This window comes from Chiloscyllium punctatum, chromosome 48 (genome assembly GCF_047496795.1).
Source record: "Chiloscyllium punctatum isolate Juve2018m chromosome 48, sChiPun1.3, whole genome shotgun sequence".
In the NCBI taxonomy this organism is placed as follows: Eukaryota; Metazoa; Chordata; class Chondrichthyes; order Orectolobiformes; family Hemiscylliidae; genus Chiloscyllium; species Chiloscyllium punctatum.
Window position 1 is genome coordinate 46,126,289 of NC_092786.1, and position 13,472 is coordinate 46,139,760.

The following is a 13,472-nucleotide window of genomic DNA, read 5'->3' on the forward strand; positions in this document are numbered from 1 at the left end:
CATTTCAAAGAAAAGCAGGGAAACTTTTACTTGAGGAAGCTTACTTTGTGCAACTTGGCTTCATTTTGCCTACATTAACTAAAGTGCAAAGGTAGATAATTGTGAAGCACATAAGGATGTCAAAATTGTGTTATAAGTGTCCATTTTCCTTTCTTTAAGAGGCGGAAAGGCTGACCACTCTCCATCAATTTATATTCCTCGGTCAGAAAATACACATTCTAAAATTTATCCTGAAACAAATTAACCATTTGGATTTCAAATTTATCTGTGCTAGTTTAGATAACATATACATTTTAAAATAACAAATTAAGCACTGTTAGATGAGTAGCATTTATAAATTTCTTTACACAAACATTCTAAAAACAAGTTAGCATCAAATTAAACCTGCTAATATTTGCACCTTGTACATAGTTATGATATTGAGGAGTGGTCTGTTCAAACAGATTGCAATTATTGGATTTGTCTAATGGGGTAATACTAGTTTGAATGCAGTACCCTGTAGATTTAAGCACATCTCTGTGACATCATCGTAACACATCGATTGTTATGATAAGTAATGAAATTTAGCTACTGTCTATGGGTTCCTTGTGTTAGAGATATAACTTTCAGCTTAGATGGTGCACCACACTAATCTTGAATATAACAATCTGAACCTACTGCACTATTCAATAAAATGATGTCTGATCATTTACCTCAACTTAATTTCCTGCTATATCCGCCTGTCACTTAACTTCCTTAATGTCCCAAAATCTGATGATCTCTGCCTTAAATATACTCATTTTTGAGCATCCTTTGTATTATAGAATTCTGAAAATCAAGTAAAAGAATTTCTCAGTCCTAAGTGTTTGAAATAGGAAGTAGATCCTGTTGGATTGCCCAAGGCAGTAATATCGCAGCTCCCTGCTGGGACTGACGAATCAGTAAATTTGCCTTATTGTGCTGAATGGTAGCTTGCTGAAAAATGAACACTTCTGCGTACTGTTCTCGATTGAACAGAAAAGCTGTACAAGTGATTAAAGTATCAGAGTGTATGGTCACTACTCTCTGACACTTTAATTCATGTGTGTAGCCTTTCTGTTTGATCTGATGCTCAGAGTACAAACATTCCCAGCAATCTAAACGTCAATTATTTCTTCTCTCAGTTCCAAGCTGTCTATGTGAGTGGTAGTAAATCCTGAGCAACACTGGTCAGCAGTGCAGGACACATTCCTTGCACTCATTAGTTGGTCATTAGAATAATTTGAGTTACTTGTCAAATGGCTAATTATAACGAGACAAAAAAAACTGACAAAAAAAATGGCAGATGCAGGAAATCTGAAACAAAAGCAGAAATTGCTGGAAAATCTTAGGAGGTCTGGCAACATCTGTGGAGAGAAATTAGAGTTAACATTTTGTGCTTGTTACCTCATTTATTGATTTATCTCATTTGACATGTAAGTCAAATTATTCTTATTCTTCTTAGCTTTACAAACTTCTATTTGTTTTCTTCATTGCCCAATTTTTTAAAAAAAGTTGTCCATGGCTCTGTGTTCCCAAAATATGACTCTGGTCATATAAGACATTTGCTGCTCTATCATAACTAATAATGGCAAAGCTGAGTCTATTTTGAACAGCATTCAGTTTGGAAAAGGAATTATCTAACCAATCATTCAATTTTTAAAAATTCTTTCACAGGATGTGGTGTTATTTGCTGGGTCAGCATTTGTTCCCCCACCCCCTACTGGCCCTTGAGTTGTATAAACTGCTGCAGTCGATGTGGCTGCAGGTAAACCCACAGTGCTGTAGGGAGGGAGTACCAGAATGTTCACTCAGTTGTATTGAAGGATAGTGAGAAGAGAGCCTGCAGTTGATGATGTTCCTATGCATTTGCTGCCCTTGCCCTTCCAGGTGGTAAAGGTTGCAGGCTTCAAAGGTATTTTCAAGATGACTTGCTAAAGTACGTCTTGTAGATGGTACACTGCGTTAGCAGTGTAGGAAGTCAACTTTGAAGGTGTTGGATGGGATGCCAAACATGCAGCTGCTTTGGAAATTCCAAGTGTGACTTTTCCCTGGAGCTTCTTATCCTACGTGTCTGCTCATTTTTTTTCACTACTGAGGGGTATTAAACAGATGGACATTTTGATTATTCCCTATTTCAGTTTCATTTTGATAGTAACAAATTGCACTCATATAACATATTACACAACTCTCAGACATTCCAATGAACTTTGCATTCAACTAAATGAGTTTGAAGTGTAGTCACTGCTGTAACGTAGGAATCATGTCAGCCAATTTGCACACTGTAAACTCCCATGAACTGAAATTTGATAATGACCAGATAATCTATTTTTGTGAAGTTGATACTTGGATTAACTATTGACCAGGACCCCAGGGATATCTCTCCTTCTCTTCAGGATAACGCAATTGAATCTTTTACAACAAACTCAACAATTCAATGTCTCATTTGAAAAATGGCTCCTTCAACAATGCAGCACTCAGTGCTATGCTACAGTATTGCTCCTGATTTTTGTGCTCTAGCCCTAAAAAAGGATTAGAATCTGTAACTTTGTGACAAAAGTGCTACTCATTGCAAGCCACAGCTCACACCCACATTGTGCATTCTTGAGGATTCTAAATGATCCTCAAATTAGCCAGTCAGTCTGAATGTACAGCTGGCAACACATAACTATTGGTCTCCATGTGCTATTGTTTATCACTCAACATGGCTGGAGACATTGCTCTTGGATGCTGGGCCCAATGATATTAGGTTGCTGTGATTGATGTGGCAAGATAAATAAGTACAATCCATAAACTCATGCTACAGTCTTTTCAGTTGATGGCTTGAGTGTTGTCCATATTTAATGAAACTATTTAAAAATTTGTTCCCGTAGCTCAATAAATCATTCTTTTTTATGTGAAAATGAGCACAGCACTTTTAAAGTGCACTCATCCTTAGATATAGTCTTAGTTTTAGCAATAAAGCCCTTCTATCTGTTTTTGAAATGTTTATTAAAAGCTCATTGTGTTATTAGTCATATTTTCCAAAGCTTCTCAACACAACAGCTTTGCTCACTGCCTTTATCTCACCTCATAAGCTTATCCTCTAGTTCTTTTGTGGTGAGATTAAATTTACTTTATAAATCATTAACTTTACTTTACTTTTAATGTTGGCACCTTTACAAAACAACGTGATAGTGTAATTATTGTTCCTTTCCTATAGCAAGTCTACACAATTACATTTCTTTTGAGGGTGACTCATTTCCTAAGGGCATGGGGGGGGGGGGGTGGGTGGGGAAGGGGGTTATGGGGTTAGGGGGGTGAGGGGGGGGAGGGATAAAACTAGTTATCACTTTCTCAATGTGCCTGTTGAAAGAACAAAATTAACCATTTTTTACATATGGACAGTTTTGTTCTATTTTAATGGCCCTAATTCTAGTTTCTTTTTAAAAATGAAATGTCAGTGTTAAGTTTTTTTTGTTATTAATAGTCACCTGTTCTTACAAATAATAGACTTAGAGATATAGCTTAATGGGCACTGGTTGGACTAGCCTCATAGTGGCCAACTGCAGAATGGGGAATTGACATTTGGTTTCTCTGAACAGTTTGATAAATTTAAAACATTGTTCTGCTTTTTGAATTCTCTCACTGGCTCCTTATTGCCAAATGTGGAATCAAAATAAGAAGATGACATGTTTTAACCACAGAAGAACCATACACCTTCAATGTCAGACCTATTACTTAACCATTACTTAAAGCACATACTGTTTGCCTAAAGCCATTCCATATGGACTCCTTCCCACATAAGAGGGTACTGATTGACTCTTTGCATGGTCAATCTATGACTTGAATGGTTATTCAAAACACTTTGTCAATGTATGACAGTTGTGACTGCTCATAAATGTGCCATATTGTTCAGTCAATCGTATGGACAGGAACTGGAAGTGAGTTGTTCTCTTTCTGTTTCTTTATAATCATGTCAATTTATCATTGAATTGAAGAGCTTGCCAGTTTTTAAGAACCTCTGGATGCCAAAAACTACTTTTGTTTGTCTATACAAAATGCATTTGTTACAGAAGGTGGTTTTATCTGAATGGACCAAAGTTTATCTGCCACAGATCTGCCAGAAGATTTTTGAGATAAACATCATGCATCAGTTTATATCTCTTTAAAATGAAAAAAAGGCAAATCAGTAAACAAAAAGAAACTGTTGTTAACTTAGACTTGCTACTGCTAAGGGAAAATTGAACATTATTAATTACTATTGCACAGATCATGCTGGGTTTCGAATGTGTGTCAAATCCTACTTGGTGCAGTGTTGACTGATCTCACCAGGGATACAGTGTTTCTGCTGCAATTTATTGACATGCTCAGGAAAGGGAAAGGCAAAACAAGCAAGATTTGAACCCTGACCAGTGGACTCAAAAGTGTGATGGCTGGATGTTGGATATAGCTGTGAACGATCAACTCTCTAGACTCCCATACTCAGAATGGTAGCTGGACAAAAGCAATGGAGGACAAACATCTGCCCGTGACACATTGGCCCGTATGTGACAACTTCATCAAGAAAAAACGGGGAAGCTATATATTTTACCTCCTTTTTTTACCTTTCAGTCAGAAAGCCCGTGATAAACTATAATTTAGGTAGTAATGTTGTGAGTTCAATATCTATCTCATGACCGTAAAACATTTGGCACATTTTATATTTCAATTAATTCTATCTGCTTTGTAACCAAATATTATCCTACCAGAAAGATCACTATTTGTTTACTTTTGACTAAATTTGATCTTAGGAAAAAAATGGAAACAAAATGCCTTCGTTTTATACAATGAATGCCGCCTCTTTGAGACTTAAAGCAGTATGAAAGCTATATCGTGTGCTCTTTAAGCATTAATAATGAGGGGCAAAAGCAAGTATATGGATTTAAATCATGGGCCAGCCATGATCTCATTGAATGGTGGATCAGGCTTGAGAGGCTAACTTCCCTTCTCCTGCTCCTATGTTCCTAATGTTCACAAATTTAATTGGTTATATAAGACATCGGTTGCCAGTCATTCTCCAACCCAAGTACTTTGACAAATGGTCATTCAAATGATTATCTCAGTGGAATCACACACACTGGGTTATAATTGATGTTCTCTTCAGCAGTAGATTAGAACATGTGGAATATATGAAGGATATAAAATTGGATATTCTGAAAACTATCACCATAATTACATGAAAAATGACAATTTGAATGTACAAAGTTGAATGGAAACAACAGCGCAAATCTGAATGGAGCCAAAGGAGAAAATGTCTGAATATTTGACTGCTTGTCAAATATTCATAACATTGAGACCCAGAGTACCTCACTCAGAAACTCACCTCCATCTTGATATCATTCTACTGAAAAGCACTCATTGTTTTCTACCCTTCACCTGATTATTTTTGTTTATCCGTTTTCAACAATTGCTCTGTATTCCTGGACGCTTAACCTGAACCATTAGAATGGATTCTTCCTAGCTCCTGAATAAAGTGGGCATTGATAAGAAAGTTGGGAAAATAGTGTGAGATCAGCAGTAATGAAATTCTTGAGCTGATGTCTGCTTCTCCAACCAAGTGTTGAACAGCAAAACAAGAATCTTGCTAGAGGTCTATTGTTTCTATTTGCATGCTATTACCTAATCTTGCTTCATTATTCTGTTGTTTCCCATTCAACTGCCATCAGATTGAAACTAGACACTGACAATTCCCAACATGGATTTTGAAGAAATTAACTGGTGAATCCAGTTTGCCGCTTGCTCCTCTCGCACTCCATTTTGGACAGCAGTCATCAGCATTTGAGGGCCCACTCCATGGGCAGTGACATCTGAACCACCTGTCCTCAGATATTGGCAACAGCCTCACTGCACCCTCATGACACAACTCTGATCCAATTCGAGTGAACTGGCACCTTTCATTGCAATGAAGGCCAGGCCACTTTGCATGCAGGAATAGGTATCCAATCAGTCATTTGGGGCAGTCAGGGTCAGAGGCTCCATACCCCTCTGCAGTCTATGGAGTGAGTGAGGGTCAGCTGTTTGAATGCAATGTAACCAGTTTATGGAATCATGGTAAGTCAGTCAGGAAGCTGCATTGAGATCAGAGAAGGATCGTGTCAATCATTAGTCAGGGCTGTTTGTCAAATTTTGTCAAGGGGTTGGGCCCACAGTTAGTTCTGGGGGTCTTCCCACTAAAGGTCAAGGAGTGAACGTTATTAGGGGCTCCTACTGTGTGAGGGAAGCTGGGAACTCAATTGTGGGATTGGAGGCAGCATGTTGGGATGCAAAAACAATAACAATTGTGAATGGGGGCAACGTATAGGTGGAGAGAGAGAATAGAACATGGGAGAGAAAGGGGAAATTCGGAAGGGGTGGCCCATCAACTGTCACCACCATTCTGGTTTGGATGAGGGAATGGTGCACTCCTATGTCTGCATGACAACGTGATATGCCTGGGGCTCAGGAGGGTAAAGTGTGGAGATGAGGAGTTAAATAAATGGTTAGGGTGAGAAGGTGGGGAAAATTGAAGCTGATGGGATTATGGCAGAGGCTACTAAGAAGGGAATATGAAGATCGGGGGGGGGTGGAATCACATAGACTGAGAGGTTGATGATTGACTCATTGAGGTTCGATCATCATTTCCTTCCATTATTATCCAATACCAAAATAAGCACGTTTCATTCTTTGAGGGATGGAGCTCCAGTTTTGTGCAATGTGATGCCCTTCAAAGTACAGTAAACAGTACAGATAAACAGTACAGCTGAAGACATCTGTGATTACAAAATGCTGAATGTGAACCTTAAGCATTAACCTACTGTGTGGATTACAGATTCTTGACCACATCCTCTGATATCACAAATCAATCCCGTTATTGGTGTGATACACAAGTAATGTATTGCAGTCTGAAAAGGTCAACCTCAGTTGCCAAAGTAACAGTCCTATAGGCTGCACATGGTGTAGGGGCTGCACACTTCACACCTTGGAACATAAAATATTGTGTAATGCTAAGGATAGCTACCCTGTTTGTTCTTGTAGTTATAGATAGAATGACATTCGCTCACATTGGTGATCATTAAAAAGTGAACATATATTTATAAATGTGAGAAGGTGTTTAGAACAATGTTTTGTCCGTGCCACCTATGTTCCCTCAGAAAGGTCTTTTGTCCTTTCCCTTACATTGTATTGCAGTGCAGTCCAAGGCTTTGTGAATGGGATGGAGAAAACCTGCCAAACAGTAGAGTCTATGGGCCTTGAAATTTTGGTTAAGCAACCTTTGCAGGCATCTGTAAATAGAGGAACCCAACATGCTGAGTGTTTCCTGCTCAGAGATTGGTTCACTGTCATTGGTTTGAACTCCTATAGTGCTGAGAACTGGCTAGAACAATGGAGTGCAGGTCTGTGCATATATTCAGCAGACCTTGAGGGTGCTGGATCTGGCTCTCCAATGACAGCTACTAACCTGTCCATGGAGGTAGTCAGATGCTCATATGGCATAGACAGGATAATACAAACAGCACTGGTGGAGACCCCTAACCTTTAAGTCAGTTTGCCCAATGCCCCAACAAATATGCCTGCTTCTTTGGTGTCTCCTTGTGCTTCTAGGATGTTGCTAATTGCCTGGGGCTGAATAGATGCCTGGTCTCCTGCAATCCTCCAAGTGCAGACAACCTGGGTGTTTCTTCCTCGACTGTCTGTGGAAGTGTGGCAGTGATGTGCTCACTGGCCCATGCTTCTGAATCTAATCTAGCTAAAATACCAAATGAGGTGCCAATATCTGAGTGGACGGAGGGTGTAGGAGGTGACCTTGCTGATACATTCTCAGAGTGATCTGTGCCTTCTTTATGAGGGTGGTTATGTTTAGTGGGACCCCCTTCTTGACTTAGGAGGCTGTGCAAATTCTACTGATGCCTGCAAGAAACTAGCGAGAAAATACATTGCAAAAAGGGGTAGAAGTTTGGGCATGTTAAGAGTACATTATTGGGGGCAGTAATGGGAGAGCTGCACAGCAGCAGGCTTTGATTTTCATTTGGAAATATTCATACTCCTCATCAATTAGAGCAAGGATCCTCTCCTCATGGGAAGTGAGAAGACAAATGTTGAGGAGCTGATCATCCATCTTGGTTCTTTCTTCCCTATTGTTATTAGAGCTGTTTTCTCCTTGAATGAGGCAAATAAAGGGATTGCATGAGATGAAGCATCTGGCACAGCTGTCAGTGCTGCTGTCGCAGGTGGGTGATGATGCTGGAGGGGGTGGGGTGGAGTTGGTGAGGTGAACTAAGTGAGTAGAATGTGCAAAGGTCATGCAGGGTTAGTGGTCTTGTGGGTGAGCATGAGTGAACATGGAATTGTAAGAGTGGTAGACCGTGAGCCTCAGTGGGAAGTAGGTGCAGTTGCAAATTTTGAGTGAGTGTGAAGTTGCAGGGAGCAGATGGTGGCACTTACCATGGATGACACATTCTATGTGTTCTTCCAGACTATGGAAACAGCACAGACCTGGGTGGCAGCCTTGGACCAGTTCAGCGGGATCTGGTGGCATGTTCTTCTCTGCTGGTCCTGAGGGAATAGGGCTGCCCTCCTCTGCATCATTACATTAATCAGGACCTTCAGGTTCCTGTCAGCAAAGTGGGTTGCCAATCTGTCTTCGTCCACCATATCTGTGGTAATTCTTGAGTTTCAAAGTTAAAAATCACACAACACCAAGTTATAGTCCAACAGGTTTAATTGGAAGCACACTAGCTTTTGGAGCGACGCTCCTTCATCAGGTGATTGTGGAGGGCTCGATCGTAACAGAATTTATAGCAAAAATTTGCAGTGTGATGTAACTGAAATTATACATTGAAAAATTGATTGTCTGTTAAGCCTTTCATCTGTTAGAATACTGTGATACAGGGAAACCGAGCAAAGGCTACGACAACGGATGAATGGGCACCGCACAACAATCAACAGACAGGAGAGTGCCCTCCCAGTTGGGAAACACTTCAGTGGTCCAGGACATTCAGCCTTGGACCTTCGGATGACCATCCTCCAAGGTGGACTTCAGGACAGGCAGCAGAGGAAAGTGGCCGAGCAGAGGCTGATAGCTAAGTTCGGTATCCATAGGGAGGGCCTCAACCAGGACCTTGGGTTCATGTCACATTACAGGTGATCACCATTGCACTACACACACACACACACACACTCTCACATACACACGGACACAGGAACACACAGACGCACACACAGACACCCACACACACCCTTATAGACACATTGCACCCCTTCACAGACTTAAGACACTACACTCACTACACACAAACACACACACACATTTTCTCACACTCACAACCCCCACCCCAGACAGACACACACACACAGACAGACAAAGACCCACATGCACACATATATTTTGTGTGGTGAATTTGTACTTAGAGTTACATTGCACTTTGCTCAAAAACTGCATACATTCATGTAGAACTCTGAGCTCAAAAACTGCATGAATTTATGTAAAACTCTATTATCTCACTTTTTAGATTAGAATCAATCTAAACATCAGATCATAGACAGAGAACACAGGGGGCTAACACTTTCAACATATTGTCTAGCTATCACCAATGTTAACAGCTAACCCGAGAATGCAACTTTAAAAAAAAGGGTTTTGTGATTTACACATGAAAGAAGTGAAACTATCACTGTATTCTAACAGATAAAAGGCTTAACAGACAATCAATTTTTCAAAGTATAATTTCAGTTACATCACACTGCAAATTTTTGCTATAAATTCTGTGTTACGATCGAGCCCTCCACAATCACCTGATGAAGGAGCGTCGCTCCGAAAGCTAGTGTGCTTCCAATTAAACCTGTTGGACTATAACCTGGTGTTGTGTGATTTTTAACTTTGTACACCCCAGTCCAACACCGGCATCTCCAAATCTTGAGTTTCAAGGTAGTTTCAGACTGACAGCACTATTCAATCTAGTGATGAACACTTCTACCTTTGGCAAGAGGTAAAATAGAATGAACAGGATGTTATAGCATGAGATGTGTAGCTAATGAGGCACATTTCACAGAATAGTGGGAGAAATCTTGTTAGGGTCATGAAACTCTCCAGAAAATTCACTGGAATTAACACAGCCAATTTCTGGTAAAATTCAGCCCATTGTCTTTTGTTTTCCACTGTGCAATTGATTTCAGGTGACTATAAATTAAAATTCCATTCCAAAATCTGGAGCAAAAATCTAAGCTCACACTCAATTAAGGGAGTGTGAGTTAGTTGGAAGTGCTGACTTTGAGGTGAGATATTATAAGTACTGAAGCCTTGTTTATCCTTTCAGGTAGACATTTAAGATCCCATATGTTAATATTTGAAGAAAAGCATGGCAAGTCTCCCTGCCAATATTAAAACAGAGGACACTTTGGCTGCTGTATTTCCTACACACTTCAAAAAGTATTTGATTGGCTGAAAATTACTTTGGTGTGTCCTATGGTGGCACTATATAAAAGCAAATCAGACAGTCCTTCATCTCTTTAGAAGAACTGACAAATGGGATTAAATGAATGGATTTATTAAAGAGCTGGTACATCCAAGAGGTGACAAATGACCTCCTTCTCTGCATGACACAAGAATGATATCTGATATAATTTATTTAGAACATAGAACAGTAAAGCACAGGAACAGGCCCTTCAACCCACAATGTCATGCTGAACATGATGCCAAATTAAACTAACCCTTTCTGTCTATCCCTCCATTCCTTGCATATTCATGTGCTTATCTAACAGAGGCAATGAACTTTTTTTTTTGCTTTTGCAAAGCTACTTTCTTTTTAAATTGTTAATATTTTCCCCATCCCTCTATTCCATTGTTTGCAATGAACATTGATTCTAACCATTGTCCCAAGGGACATCACAGATTATATTCAATACTAACCTCATATATGCTTCCTTGTGGATGGTGATCAAGAGTAACTTTTACAGTACATATATTGAGGATTATACTCAGGATCTTCGAGGTCTCTACAAATACACTGAGCACTTATGTATTGGTGCTGGTGATTAATTAATGCTAGAGGCTTTGATTACTGTATGAATAAGGCCAGCATTGAGTAGGGGTTCCATGAAATCATGTTAATTCATTAATTTTGGATTGTTCTCATCACCTTGATGCAGATATACTGCAAATAATGTGATGCAGCTGGGGAGGAGAAATGGTAAGGGGAGTGTCAGGGAGATTACGTAAGGAGTCTTTAAGTTAAATATTGTCTGCGAATTCCAATAATATGACTATAATTGTAGAGTTGAGAAATCTCCAGCAGAACAAAGTTGACTTATATAGGGCATTTTAGGACACGGTACAGAGTCACATTTAATGTTTGGCCTATCAAGTTAAAATGAATAATATGGGTTGGTGTTTACATTTTTCCAAATGTTATACTTCATGGTTGAACTAATGCAAATGTCACAACAAGGAGCTTCAAAGTTGACCTGCACTCATTGTTATGCCAGTGCCTCTAGCACAGTTCTCTGATCATAACTGAATGAAGCTACCTGCACAAACATCAGATCAACATGAAGTATTTGCATAACAGTGTCATCCGCTGCAAGGAATAACTGTAATTGAGCCTGCACCATAGAGATGGCAGGCAGTTGGTTGGGGTGGATGGACAAATTTTCAGTATAAGAATACCCTAATACTAATCTGACAATCGCATATTTCTGCAGTTCATTCAATACAACAAACTGCCTTTTTGCCGAAAAACTGGATGGATACTGTCACTACTGAAGTCAAGCTCATTCATATGAATAAAAGACTCATGAGCTACTTAATTATCTCCCTTCACTCTTGAAATCACTCATCAAATTAATTGGTCACACAGAACTGAAGCTAGAGTGCCATTCCAGATTTTGTATCAGCCCTTGCATGAATGCAGCTGTGAAATACACATGCACAGCGTTTTCTTTTCACACAAAGCCTCTCATCAACCTCAGATGAACTTTCTCAAATAGCATTCAAATGGAATTCAGAGTTAAATGCCACAGAGCTGCTCCTCTGACTGGATCCTTGTCCAGTTGCACTGTGTACAATCTGCTGCTAAAGTCTTGGGCATCTCAATGGAAGAAGATTTAATTTTAATATTGAAATGGCAGTTACATTTATGAAAATATGAGTTAGCATGATTTGGCATCAAATGATATTGTATCATATGATGTGTTTTGCCTACTCTTTTGAAGATGCAATGTAAATCTCACTGTAGATTGAGCCTCTTAAAGGGACAATCTTAATTCCTTTTTGTCTAATATCCTTTGGATACTGTTTCACTTTTTTCCTTTTGCTTATCAGAATATGCAAGGAATCTTGATGTCGTTGCTTAAGTTAGATATTGTCTGTGAATTCTAATAATATGACTATAATTGTACAGTTGAGAAATCTTCAACCGAACAGAGATGGCTTAAAATTGAAGGAGACTTGTATGGGGCATTTTATTTCAAGTTACAGAGTTACATATAGTGTTTGGCCTGTTAATTAAAATGAATGACATGGGTTGGTTTTTACATTTTTCCAAGTACTGTACTTCATTGCTGAAGTAATGCAAAATCACAAGAAGTATCAGAGCTGACTTGCACTCATTGTTATGCCACTGCCTCTGGCACAGTTCTCTGATGATAACTGAGGACCAGCTACCTCCACCTACACACACTTCAGGTCAACATGGAACATTTGCTTAACAGTGTCATCTGCAATAACTGTAATTGAGCCTGCAACGTAGAGATGGCAGTGACAATGATGGTCAAGCTCTTCGCTACTCACTTTTCTGGCTCCATCTCTGACCACACTACCAAGGGTATCATCTGCAATGACAGTTACATGTATCAAATGTTGGCATTGCCAGCACAATATTTATTTTCCCATTGAATATCCAAAGTAGCATGGCACAAATTGCTTATGTCACACTACTACTGCTTTCTCCAAAGTATAGGAGGTAACCACCCGGCCATAGAAACATTAAGTACCTGCTCCTCTGCTGTCACTACCATTTCTACACTGCCATTTCAGTAAGGGTTTCCACTGAAGAATGGGGTTTGCAAAATCCCCAAAGTAATCCGGGTATTGTGTCCTGACAAACAACAGATCTTTTTTCCTGTGTTTGGAAGACATATATAATTGTTCTATATGCCCACACCCATAACCAAAGATGATTAGCATCAATAACTACAAATATTTTTGTTAGAGCAAACTACCAAATGCACTATTGACAAGCACAATAATTTACAAAGGCAAATAGCAAACAAGTAACACAGCAGTTTTGAACCAATTTGTCAAAGGGTTAGCAAGCAAATGCAACATCAAGTGCCTTTGATTAGAGTCTTTTGTAGGTCTTTCTTACATAATGGCCACGTGCCATTTCAGAGGCTTTGTCTTAGTCCGCTGGTAGCGGCTTTGTCAGGTTAACACAGGCATTTGACATTCAGAACCACACCTTCCCTTCACTTATGTTATTTTT